At 34.4% G+C, this 14,103-nt stretch overlaps 1 protein-coding gene across 2 annotated transcripts in view; it reads right to left on the bottom strand.

The window, feature by feature from the left end:
* The window catches only part of GRID2 (glutamate ionotropic receptor delta type subunit 2), a 1,057,247-nt gene that overhangs the window by 523,134 nt on the left and 520,010 nt on the right, over positions 1-14,103 (bottom strand). The window lies entirely within an intron of this gene.

The following is a 14,103-nucleotide window of genomic DNA, read 5'->3' as shown; positions in this document are numbered from 1 at the left end:
TTCTTCCCAGACTACTTTGAGGCTAGGAGAGTTCAGTGACACAGTTTCAGCCAATGAGAATGAAGGAAGCCGTCTGGAAGGTTAGTGACCCTGATAAAAGAAATAAGGCACACATAGATTCTCTCTGTCTCTCTCTCTCTCTCTTTTTTTTTTTTTTTTGTAGCCACCCTCATCTCCTTCCTGAATTTTTGAAACATGGTCACGTGAGCATGTGTGTTCTGATGTTGCAGTGGGCATACTGTGACCATGAAAGAAAGAAAAAGAAAATCCAAGCAAATTCTCAAGGTCTGAAACCAAGTGTCTCTAGACTTTTTTGTTTTAAACAACACATGACCTTACATTTCATGTTGCTATATGTCATATTACATCTTTCTCTCAAAAGCTTTACTAAGGGAAAGAGGAACACTGAAATATGTGCCTATCAAGCATAAATAATCCCATTTCTATATTAGGAAACAATAATTGATATTGACCAAATATGCTAAAAAAATTACTCTCCTCACTCCCCTTGCACACATGTACACACACACATACACACTCCTTTCCAGGGTCAGTCCCTTTTCAGGTTTCCTTTGTTCTCTTCCTAAAGTTCTTTTCAGTTATATGAAGCTGCATCTCCTTTAACTCTTGTTTTTATTTACATTCTTAATATCATCACCAATATTTCATAAAACTGAAAAATGTTTTTTACTTCAGATTTACCAAATTATGTCCAGTATATTAAACTCAGAACAACTTTCTGTTATAATAACGCTGGTGGCAGATCCTTGTGTTTTATCTCACAGAATCTGGAAGAAAAGAATGGCTTGATTCTAATTATCTTACACTATAAAGTACTTAAATTTAAACTATTGCAAACACAGCGAGATTCAATAGCCACGCATCAGATGGGAAATTTGAGGGCAACAAGTCCCGTGGTTTCTTCACTGTTTCATTATTTGACCCTAGAAAAGTAATTTACCCAACAGTTTGAGGTCAATGAGAAATACATACTCATCACGCACAAATATAGTTTTTACAAGATTGCAAATTTCTTTTCTTCATGCTCCTTTGCACACCTATTCTGTGTTCTTTGCTTTCTATGCCATGTTTGTTAAAAATGGATATAGTCAATAATAATAAAAGGAGTGTTTTATTGTTACCTTAATCTGATGAGCTTAGACCTAGAATTGCTTGAAAAATATTAGTATGGCACCATGAAACCAAATCTTCTTTCCTGTCATTTTTTTTTCTCGTTGAGATTACTTTTGAGCTATGTATATGCCTTGAGTCTTCATTGTAAACAATACACTAACTGAGTGACACTGTCACTTAGTTCCCAATTTAGTTCATTCTGTAAATTAGAACTTCTGAACATGAATAAACCCTTACTAAAGAATATAAGAATAAAAAAGATAGTTATAATTGGAAAGGGTTAGTTAGAAATTGAGAATGGTGGAATCTAGGTTCTCTTTCTCATTATTTACTTTGAAAATTCATATTATTCCATTTATGATCTTAATTCAGACTTAGTGGAGTCTTCGGATATGATTCTTTTGTTGATTTTTTTTCTTTTTATTTTTCCCAGTTCATTCAGCATTAAAGGTGCAATCCAGTTTCCTTAATTTATATTTCTATTTTAATCAAACACTGGATGATTCTGATCTCTATATTATTTCCTTTGAGAATAAGAGTTTTATAATCATGTAAATGGTCAGCATGGTTCTTCAAGAACTCTTACAGCCATTAATAAATACCTATGGTCAGCTACCTTTAAGCTGCTAATAGAAAACAATCAGTGTGCAGATCTGACCTCCATAAACCTACATCTATGGCTTGAACATATGTCTCTTTTATGTTTCAAAATACTTTCCCTTTTCAGTTTGGGGAGGCTTGATATACTCAGTTTTGCATAACGGTCCATCTGTAGCAATTCTACACCCCTGCAGGTTTCCAAACTGCTCTGAGAGATAAAGATGTCACTACAATACATATAAACCTATGTGGGACCTTAATGAGTTCAGAAGATGATGGCATCATTAAGGCAGCAAAGGATTAAAAAAAGCAGCATGTCGTAAATTAAGAGTGTGAATTCAAAAGGTGACTGTTGCAGATGAAGGGAGGATAAAGAGGGCTCTTTCATAATATCTGAAAGGAGATTATATTGCAAATGAGTTACCAGGACAGCCTGTAGCTAGCCACTAGCAAGAAATTTCAGAGAATACATGTGACATTTGTCTTCCTTACCAAATGAAATTTTATAAGTCTTAAAACATTATTATCCAAAAGAATGTAAGTTTATATTTGCTGTTTGTTTACTCCCTGGCACAATACAACAGTAAATATCAATTCATTTAATAAAATTATTTGAATAAACACTCATGCACACATATACACAATTATAAAAAAAACCCCAACAAAACAAGACTTCAAAAAATACACTATCGACAAATGGTTGTCAAATTTTGGCATGCATCAGAATCACCTAAAGAGCTCATTAATGTACAGATTCCTAGTGTTGAGCCCTAGCGTTTCCAGCATAATATATTTGGGGAAGGGTCTGAGAATTGGCATTTTTGACTAGTCACCAGGTGATGCTGATATTCTGGGACCACACTTTAAGCACCACTGCTGTTGACTATTGTGATTGCCTATTGCTGTGGAATTTGCCTTTAGTGACAATAGAGTGAGAGGAGAGTATTCCACTGCCTGCAGAAATTTGGTAGGGGCAGTCATTCCTTCCACCAGTGGTAGCTGATGCTATGCACTCTGGTCCAACAACATAAGATACTATCATAAGGGAGAGGAAATAGTAAAGGTTAAGGAACATTTTTTCCACCTGCTAAGACAGCCCTGGATTTTGTGAGTGGCTGTGTACGGAGCTGATTAACTGAAGCAAGAGTAGAGAAGAATAGAATCCTTAGGCTGACTGATGGGACACTCCAGAATAGAAACTAAGACTAGTCCCTTCTTTGGAAGCCCTGGAGTTCCTTTGGAGTATCTGGTGAGGAAAAGCCCAGGAGAAGAAGGGACTTTTTAAAATTCAGAGGATCAGGCTCAGAATCATAGTAACTCAATAGTAAAAGAAATCTCATTCTATGTTGCCATGTACGGTAACGCACCACATAATCTTCCAGTCAACTATGGACCATGATGTTGGTCCCATAAGATTATAATGTATTTTTACTGTACCTTTTCTATGTTTAGATACACAAGAACTTACCATTGTGTTATAATTTCCTACAGTATTCAGTAGGGTAACATGCTGTACAGGTTTGTAGCCTAGGAGTAACTGTCTATACCATATAGCCTTGATGTGTAGCAGGCTATACCATCTAAGTTTGTGCAAGTACACTCCATGATGTTTGCACAGCAACAAAATTGCCTAACAACACATTTCTTAGAACGTACCCTTATTAAATGACGCATGGCCGCATATCAATTAAAGTTGTGTTAGCGTGCTACCAACAGCACCCTCTCCGTGAAGCAGACACTGTGATGAATAGAGCAGAGGTGTATTTAGATAAGAAACTCAGCCAACATGACGTAAGTTCCACCACCATAATATTTAATATTTTGTATTTTTAATTTAATGCAAGTCCAAAGAAATTAAACTATCCTATAAAAATAAAGCATCAGAAATACGAGTAATCTGTTTAAAAATAGGTAATCAGGTAAAATAAATTGTTTATATTCTAGGCTAATGATAAAAGCAATACTTTGCCATCATCTTCAATATTATCACCAAGCAGAGCCAATCAGAACAAAATGAATTTGCAATGATTGCTTGAGACAGATGAGGGGAAGTGATTGATACAACAATAAAGTACAGTTATGAGAGCAGAGGCACTGCCTGCAATTCCATCATTTAATGGAATGGGAAAAACTGGACAAATGAATAAAATAAAACTTGAGAAAAAAGGGCAAATAAATTGCTGACAACATTCTCTGTCATCCTTTGTTAGTTGAGGAGGGATGTAGAGTTTTAATGAAACATTTTGGGTTACAGCCAGATAAGAATACCGTTTCTATATTCTACAAACTTCAATTAGTATCCTTCTTGCAAAGCCCTACACACGATTCCAAATTTATCATGTCAGAAAAATGTAAAACCTTCCTGGAAAGTCACTCCTTTCAGAAGTAAATTCTAATTTGTTCCCTGTCAATAGCTTGTTCAGCAATCTTAGACGAGTCACTGAACTCTCTATCCTTATGTTTTCTCAGCTGTAAGGCTGAGAGAATCACAATGACTTATCTTACACGGTTGATGAAGAAAGCCTCCGATTAAAATAGAAAAAAAAAAGAGGCACCTTTTAGGCATGAGGTAGTAAGTACAAAAAGAACTGTAGCATCTTTGCCTCTCAGCAAAAGAGGGTATAGAGGAAAGATGCCTTTGGAGATTGGTATATGATCTGTCCATGTATCCCAAACTTAAATTCAGATTCTCTACCAGCAAAAGCAACTGCTTTTATTTCTCATTAATCAGGAATAGGTTGTTCCCCCAAGGTATTGACAATGTAGAACAAAACTACAGCTGTAGAGTCGAATTACTTTATTTTTTTTATATGGACAAACTAATGAATTTTAATAAAGTTCTTTTGACACTTGAGTTCTAATCATGCCATTACCAGCAATGGCCATCACACGTGCCAAATGAAGATACTCACACACTGTGGCAGTCGGTTTAAAACTACACTTGTGCTGAATGAGAGAGACATGGAACACTATTTCCTCCGCATGTGTTTACTCACAGCTGAAATCCTTCAGTGGTATGACCTTTATATTCAACATTTAGAAAGCTTAACAATACTTTCCCCCAGCAGCTTAGAGCAGGAGATAATTCTTTCCCAGGAGAAAATAAAATTAAAATGCTGCAACGCCTGCTGGAGAAGTGAAGGCAAGGATAATGACAGCAATAATAGGCCCAATAATTACATTAATTGTTTATTTGTTTGCAAAGGAAAGCATTCAATATTTATTGTGTTCAGTTCTGGTCTAATAGTACCTTTTTCATACCTGTAGCTTTATCTGGGACAGGACTATCCTGTCTCAAATGAGAAGCAATCTCTTACAAATTTAATGTAATAGTCAAATGTATTCATTCACCTCTAACTTAAATATCTGAAAGTGAACAATTTAGTTGGGGGGAAAAAAACCTTGAAGTATTTTTAGTTGTTCTTGGTAAATTATTGTTAAGTGAGTGCACACACACACACACACACACACACACATGCACCACATAGGCACACACATACATACGCACCAGGTATTATTCTTTGTCTGGTCAAGGACTGACTTCACGGTTTCCATGGCAACCCAGTTTGCTCAGTGCTCTCTTTCAGCAGCTGTTGATTACACTTTGAATTTTATTTGCATTCATGATGAAGGAGGAGTATAAAAGGCTGAGGTAAATTATTTTTTTAAAAAAGCAATGAGGATAAAAGACATTTCAATCAATGATTCTCTGCAGCTTTAATTAAAAATAAAAGTATAGGAGGAGATACCAGAATTTCAGAAACTTTTATTTAATGGTTGACTGGCAATTGAAACACTATTAAATGCAGATGCCACTACCATCCTGAACTTCGGCAATTTGCAGGACTATGTGCTATTAGGTACCATGATCTTGTAGACAATTTTTGTTTTCTAGTAATGGTCTTCTACTTTCAGAAAATAATAAATACATATTTCTAGGACTGGATTAAGATAAGGAACTTAAAATACTTAGTACAACGTAATTTGTTCAACTCATGTATTGTACTTTCAGGAAGGATGCTCTTTGATATTAAATGTCATTTGTCCTTGGCCTTTTTATGTTCACAGGAATTTATTCTACAAATTGTAATCTAGGAAGAGAAAGTACAGTAATTACTAGAGGTTACCAGAGAATAAATAGAAAGACAAGAACTCTGTGGAAACATGGAACTTTACCAGGTAAGACTGTACAATTTTGAAATACTACCTTTAGGTAGTATTTCTCCTATTAGTTAAGAAAATATAAAAGAACTGAGGCATGTATATGTCCTATTATTAGTAGTTAAAAAATATAAAATAACTAAGATAATCATATATATTTATATTATTGAGAAAAAAACATTGGAAGGAAAATATTTGTATTTATTCCTTTTAAAAATAATAAATATTTTTCATTTCCCTGGGCTCCCTTGATATAATTCTAAAAAAATAAATATTTTATTTTTGTGATACAGTGATAAACACATATTTAACTATTTTATTCCAGTGGGAGCTTTAACCTTTGGACTAAGTTTGTGGCCTGAAGGTTGTATTGATGCATTAATGTTTTTTAGAGAATAATTTCTGATTCACATTTGTTAACCCTATACTACTGAAGTACAAATAAAATCATATTTTGAATTATAATTAATGAAAGAACAAAGAAAACAGGGTATCAAAATTTGATATCTGTATATAGTGGTTTTTGTTATTTTGGCCAGAATTGAATCTACATGCACACATCCTAGAAAATCTGATATTTAATTGTGTTTATCAGGGCTTTTTATTTTTATTCCCTATACAACTAATGAGAATGCTGTTAGGTGACAGAGCCATACTGGTCATGTAGTATTATGAAATTCTCTATAATTTTAAGTTTTCCACTTTAAGGGAAAATAACTCACTGCAAAACAGAATAATAGTTTTATATACTGTACTAATATAGTGCCAAATTGAAAGAAAAATATCATTCCACAATTGCTTTGTAAAGCCCTTAATTCCCACTATTTTAGTGTTTTAATAATTCACTATTATTAAGTATGTAATTCTGCTTAACTCTTCACCCAGATGTGGAGTTCTGCTCTGGAATTCTAGAGCTTGCTCTGAAGCAGTGGCTACCAAGAAGATCAAGGACTTTTAATAAACCCAAGGACCGTGCTTCACATGTCTGTCAATAAGTTTGGGGTCTCCTTGTCATACCAGGTCCTTTTCGATCAAAACCTTCTTTGTATTACTTTATTAATTGTATTCAGATAAAGCTATGCTCTAGAAAAGGAAATACCAAGGCTTTCTAGACCTCAGACCCATGACTATTTTCCTTCATAGAAAAAGTATAGAGTCTAAGTCTCTTTCAAGAAAAAAAAAATTGGGATGGGCTCTCTCTTCCTTGGCCTATCTTGTAACTTATTACTCATCTCTCCTATGTCCCTCTCAGCTGAAAAGGTGTATAATAAGTGGCCAAGAAAATTTTCTGTAGCTTTACTTTCACACAAATAATTTTTTCTTGTGGGAGGGGGGAGAGAGGAGGCATTTCTTAAAGGAGTCATCTTTGACTTTTAAGCATTATGTCAAACAACAGTGATTTCCAGAAGCCAATCCTTTGCCCTCTGATAGGAATTTGCTCAGGAGGTCCCACAGAGAGGGAACCAGATACCTGACTGAGAAGGTACATGCTCTAGGCAGACTGCAAAACTCACTGAAAAGAAGAGGGAAAACTAAAGAAACCGGAAAGACTTGGGTATGCTCTAAAGCAGAGAAATGTTGAATACAAGAAAAAGGATTAAAAATTCGTCTCCTGGTCATGAAAGGGACAATTGGTGCTTCCCATATGAGCCGAAAATTCCTAACAGAGACTGTTATGACTGGCACCCGGAAGCTGAACCCTGACATAGGCTTCTAGCCAGCTGACAGTGGGGCACACATGACACACTAAAAATGACAACAGTGTACCATCATCCTGAGTGGGGCATCCAGCAGGGTCAGCAAAGACCTCTTATTGGAAGACCCACATTGTTTAACCTATTAGCCTAGAGATTATCGGCATACTTGGAGATTTTACTTTCTAGTTTAAAAAATTTTGTTCTATTTCTCTCCCTGGAGCCTCAATGCCCAGAACTTCACCTCTGCACTGGATTAGAGAACAATCTTTAATTTCAGAGTCTTATTTTCCCCTTAGACAGAGGAGTGTCAAAAAAAAAAAAAAAAAAGACACCTGAGTGCCCTAGGGGAGAAATTAGAATATCCATCCACCTGGGGTCATCTATAAAGTGTGCTTAGTGTTAGAAATCAATGGAAGAGATGGTTTCATTAGTCATCTAGATAAACTGAACAAGGATTTGGTCATCTAGGAAAAAGGGAATGCTTGCTTTCTATAACACTGAACTCATGTTGCTAAATATTATTTTGTACTGATTAAATTTATTACTATAACTCTATGTTGAGTACAATAAATCTGATTGCTTTGAGGTGTGCATGTATGTGTGTGGGGGGGATTTTGTGAGTTATTGCCAGCAATGTCATTGTTCCTTGTGAGAGTACAGCAAAATGGATGGTACAAAAGCACTGTAGTCCAAATATAACAATACATGAGCAACTAAATATCTTTTCTTTTTAAAAACTTTATTTTTAGAACAGCTTTAGAGTTAAAGAAAAATTGAAAAGGTTGTAGAGGGTTTCCACATCCCACACTCAATTTCCTCTGTTATTAACATCTTACATTAGTATGATATATTAATTGTAATTATGTATGTAAGTATGTATGTAATTATGACTAATTATTATTAACTGAAGTTCATAGTTTATTTAGATCTCCATAGTTTTTACTTAATGTATTTTTTTCTGTACCAGACTCCCAACCAGGATAACACATTACATTAAGCTGTCATGTGTCTTTTATGCTCCTCTTGAATGTGGCAGTTTCCCACACATTCCTTATTTTTGGTAACCTTGACAATTTTTTTTTTTTTTTTTTGGAGACAGGGTTTCACTTTGTTGCCCAGGCTGGAGTACAGTGGCATGATCAGAGCTCACTGCAGCCTCTAACTCCTGGGCTCAAGCCATCCTCCTGCCTCAGCCTCCTGAGTAGCTGGGACTACAGGTGCACACCACCATGCCTGGCTATCATTGACAGTTTTGAGGAATACTGGTCAGGTATTTTGCAGGATGTCTCACTACTGGGATTTATCTGATGTATTTTTTTCATAATAAGACTGACGTTATGGGTTATTGAAAGGAAGATGACAGAAGTGAAGTGCCACTTTTGTATCATCATACCAAGTGTACATACTGTCAACATGATTTATGACTATTTATGTTCACTTTGATCACCTGGCTCAGATACTGTTTGTCAATTTTCTCTCCTGTAAAGTTCCTCTTTTTCCTCTCTTTTCCATACTTTAGACTTAGAAAGGGAGGCACAATGTGCAGGCCACACTTAGGAGTGCGAAGTTATGCTCCCTCTCCTTGAGGGAGGATTAGCTAAATAAACTATTTGGGATTCTTATTCTTTGGAAATTTGTTTCTTCTCTCCCAATTATTAAATTATTCAATCATTTATTTATATCAGTATGGAAATTCATTTTTTATATGGTCAACTAAATTTTAATAGATTCAATGACAAGACTTAAGGCATATAGGCAAAGCTAAATGACAATTTAGTGTGAAATCATTTGCATGGTGCATTCTAAATGAATATGATTTATGATTTAAAAACAACACTTGCCAATGAGAGATGGACTTGGGGAGATGAGATGTTTCCTCACAGGACAAGTAAGGGAAATCAGTGGATTGTTCCTACTGAAACCTACTCTGATTATAATATAGGCAAAGGGTAATTTATCAGAATATTCTTTCAAATACTAAAAAGGATCTTGAACATAATATATAAAATTGTTTTTATAAATATTTAAATTAGTTTCTGTAAACTTTCTAACCTTTTTATATACATATAGCAAGGTGGCTAAAACGGTTATAAAAGTCTCATCTGTTGAAATGCCTTCAGCTTTTGATTTTTTCCTTGGAATCTTTCACTATTTCTCTCATTCTACATTGACCTTTAGGTAAAAGCAGAATGTGAACTTTATAAGAAATTCAGTGGGGAATCCTGGCATTTTTATTACAAAAGCTAGATGTCTGAAGAATGACTGACAGAGTGTTATTGGTCATCACTGGTCATGGCTTAGATGTGCAAAAGATGTAATATCATCAGGCAAAGAAAGAGAGGAGCATGTACAAAACTGCAAAGATTAGGAAAGTATCTGAAAGTTATAGGAAATGTGATTTACTTATATAAATCTCATGACAATGATTATTTATTACATGGACCCAAATATACAACAAATATGCAGTGCCTTTCCTATTGACTACCTTATAGTCTATGACTTCCAAGTATTCTACATGTGTTTGTATCTTTCATGGGCATTTCAATCAATTAAAAAGACACTGGGAATTAAGCCCACTCTACTCAGACAATTCTTTGTTTTACTGTTATCATTCTGTATTTTAAAGCACTGGAACATTATACAGTGCTCAGAACTACTTGGCTTAGGAAATACTCATGGCATAAAATTCAGTTTAATGGTCTTCATTTCTTCAGAAGGTCTATATAAACATATATATACACACACACACATACTCTATATACACATATATGCATGAACACACACACACACACACACACACACACACACACACAGAGAGAGAGAGAGAGAGAAAACGTAGAAAAACTGAAGTGTACAAGAGTGAAGTTTCAGATTATAAATTGGTAAGCAGAAACCATCTATACAATGGCACACTGATCTATCTGTACAGCTGGGGTGAGAAATGAGGAAGCCCCTGGACAGTGCACAGGTCACAGCAGAAGATTCCGAGGGCAAAGAGAAGTTAACAAATAGAAATTTTGAGCCATTATACTTTAAGGGAGGAATCAGGCAATGACATTGGGAAAACTAGACACCACAAGAGCAGATGTACTGGGATGCCAAAGAAGCAATAGGAGCAAGAAAGTATGAAGAGGAAACATAGACAAAGGCCAACTAGACACACATTTAACATTTATTAGTTTTATATATTTCTGTAGGGCTGTGTGTGGGGCCCTAGAGTTATGACAGATATCTATGAACAGGAAGTAAAATTCGGCACAGTCAAATTCTGCAATCTGTCAGATTCTTTTTAGCTTTCGTATAGTGCCTAATGAGCAGTAGCATCACAGAAATATCACGATTGTACCATCTTCATGGCCTACAGAAAAATACAACACAGGGAACTGGATGCAACAGCTCTCAATAGCTATAATATAAATAAGAAAATTCATTTGGTTAAATTATGAGCTATTTGCTCTTAATCTTCATTAGCATTTCTTTAATTAAAATTCTTTTCTGAATGTCCTAAAGGCATAACATAATTGGTGCCCAGGAAGCTACTAATGTGAGTCTTTAGGATATATGCCACATATTCTAACTTCCCGTGACACTAATGATACCTTGCTGTGATCAGAAATGTCCTTGAGCATGCATAAGGTTGACATAATCTCTTTTGGGCCACAAGGTTATCATCTACATGATTATTGCTTGAATACATTTAAATGATCACTAATGCACCTTGTAAAAATGCCCAAGTAACTCTCAGAAAGTATGTACTAGAAAAAAATGGGATAATTAACCAGAGTGCTTAAAAATACTTAAGAAACAACAACAAAACCTCCAATTTCCTTCTTGGTTTTTCAACATTAGTATAGATGATAGAAAACCAATATTACTTTAGATTCACCATAGAACAATTTGAACATCTAGTCCCAATAATGTATATTCTACATGCTTTTCCAAAGATTTCTTCTTTCCCATATTTGAAAGAGGTTCTGAAAGGTCTCTTTTGCAAACCTAAAGGACAAAAGCAACCTTTAGCTAAGTGTTTCTGGTAAGAAAAATTATCGTTTCTTAATTAAAAGCATTTTAGCTCATCAACAGCCCATTCCTTTCAAATCTAATATAAAAATTTCTTAATACCTTCTAAAGACATACAAACATTTATTTCTAAGTTTCTTTTCTTGATGATTGTTCAATGCCTAATGAGAGATTAACTGATTGTTCATATACTTTATATAAACTCTACAAAACTTTTGCTACGTCAAAACAAAAGGCTTATTTGGGAGCAAGTCCTGAGGACTGAGGTTTGTTAAGATGGAGAAATATTTATTGGTTTTCTGAAGTTATCTAAATAACATTGGAAATTAAGAATGCTGCTCCTCTTATACTATCATTTCCTTCATTACTTTTTCATGTAAGTTTCTCTTCTTTTGTAACTATAAGTTATTTAAGGGTAGAGACATTAGTCTTTTCTGTCATACCTAGATAAGCAGATTCCCATTAAGTGTCTGGTCCTTTTATCCCATCACTTCTCATTTTAAACTTCACCTCCAAGAAAATATACCATGCTCTTTTACATGAGCTATGTGTTCCATCAACCTGCTATTACCCTCCCTGACATAAGCACCCTTTTACCCATTATTTGAGAGGCAAATTTGTATTTCTTCTTTTAGAAAGGCTTTCAGCATAGTCTGTGAAGCCTAGCCCCACCACGTCAGAATGACTTATGTGCTCTCCACTCCTTCCTGACTTTTCACTTTTGTGTAATGCTTTGGGGTATGATGTACTGCACCATTTGTGTGCCTGTCTCTCTCTCCCTTCTGAACTAGAATTTTACTGAGGGCAGTGATTGTTTCTTTTAATTCTTATTAACTGTTGTTAACTCTACCTAACACATGGGAGAAGCTCAATAAGTAAATACTAAATTTTTAAAATCACTTAAATCTGGGCTTCATAAACTGCAGTTTGGTTTTTTTAATAATGTTGAGAATCACCAACAAACACCTAATTGCTAAATCCGTAACTCTTTTATTCAGTAAATCGGTATAAAAGAAACTTAGTCATACTTGAATCAGTTATTCCAGCTAACCTTGTGCATTAAGAGACATTGACCTGTGGCCTAGCAAAGAGAAAGGAATTGCCTGCTGGGATGGATGTTTATTACTATAATCTGTAATCAGACACTCAGCACCATTGTTTCTTTTCTCACTCCTCTAAAATATGGCCTTTCCTTCTAATCGGCAGCTACAAGTCCTTATGATCCCATGATTGCATTATTCACTGTAAATAAGAATGGCCTCTTTGTTGCCTATCCGCTCTTTTTCCAAGAGTGGCTACTTGGCCCAATGCCTCGTGAAGTGAAGTTATGCCATAATTTCTTTCATGGGAAAATACCGATGATTTGTTCACACAAGGTCTTCTCGGGCTAAAATAATTACTAGGGATGTAATTTCTCTAGTAATTACACACACATATATGTGTATATATATGCACCTTTTCCTTATAACAAAATTATATGAGCCATTGCAAATAATTTGTTGGTTAAACAGACATATCTTCCATAATAAATCAATTATATATATGTTTCTATACATGATAAAATTTTGGACAGTCATCTTCTATGTCTAAGGGAGAACAAAGGATGGAAAAGATTTAAGTAAAAATAAGAAAAAGTTATAAGCATAAATAATTACTTTTCTTTCATCTCTAAAAAAACAGATTCCTAATTTGCCTTTTAATTAACTTTTATTATTTATACCCTTAAATGGTTCTGCATATTGATTTTTGTATTTTCTTGACTGTATTATTATCCTTATCATCTAATTAAATTTTTCCTCATTTATTACACAATTTTTTCTTGAGAGAATTTAGACTTTCCTTTTTTTAAGTTGCAAATTGATATCATCAGAATTATCAAATTTGGTAAACTATAACATTTTTAAAATCTATTAACCTGCCACAGAATGTGTCTAATTCTTCTCACTTTAATTATAAGTGATAATCTTAGAAGTGTATAGTAGAGTTATGCATATCAAGATATTTAAATTATGAAAAATATATATAGGTAGAGTTTCTCTAAATGAAGGCTCTCCATTCTACAATTCCATACAAGAGTTAAGACTCTGCTTAGAACAATTCTTAACACATCAGACTATTGGATAATAAAAATATCAACTCAGAAATTTCATTATTGATTATGTAAAATGTGAGATTTGAGAACAATGGCAGTTTTATGAAAAAATATACTAAGGTAGTCTTATGCCATTCATATTGCCATGATTTAAAACACGAGATCATCTTTGTAGTTTGTACATAGCAACTGACATCTAAAAGGTTTATTCTAAAAATTAAAGTTTCTCTTATATGAGTTAAACTAGAAATCAACATATTAATCAATAGTTTAAGTCAGAAATCTGCAATGTCAACTTTCAGAGATAGAGGGGCTCTTAAACTAGTGATATTTGACACTAACCTAATTAATGGTAGTAATATGGGCAAAGAAAGAATGTGTCAGTCAAAAGTGTAAGAA

This window comes from Lemur catta, chromosome 24, assembly GCF_020740605.2.
Source record: "Lemur catta isolate mLemCat1 chromosome 24, mLemCat1.pri, whole genome shotgun sequence".
Taxonomy (NCBI): Eukaryota; Metazoa; Chordata; class Mammalia; order Primates; family Lemuridae; genus Lemur; species Lemur catta.
Note: the sequence above shows the minus strand (reverse complement) of the source record. Positions and strands in the feature narration are given on the sequence as shown.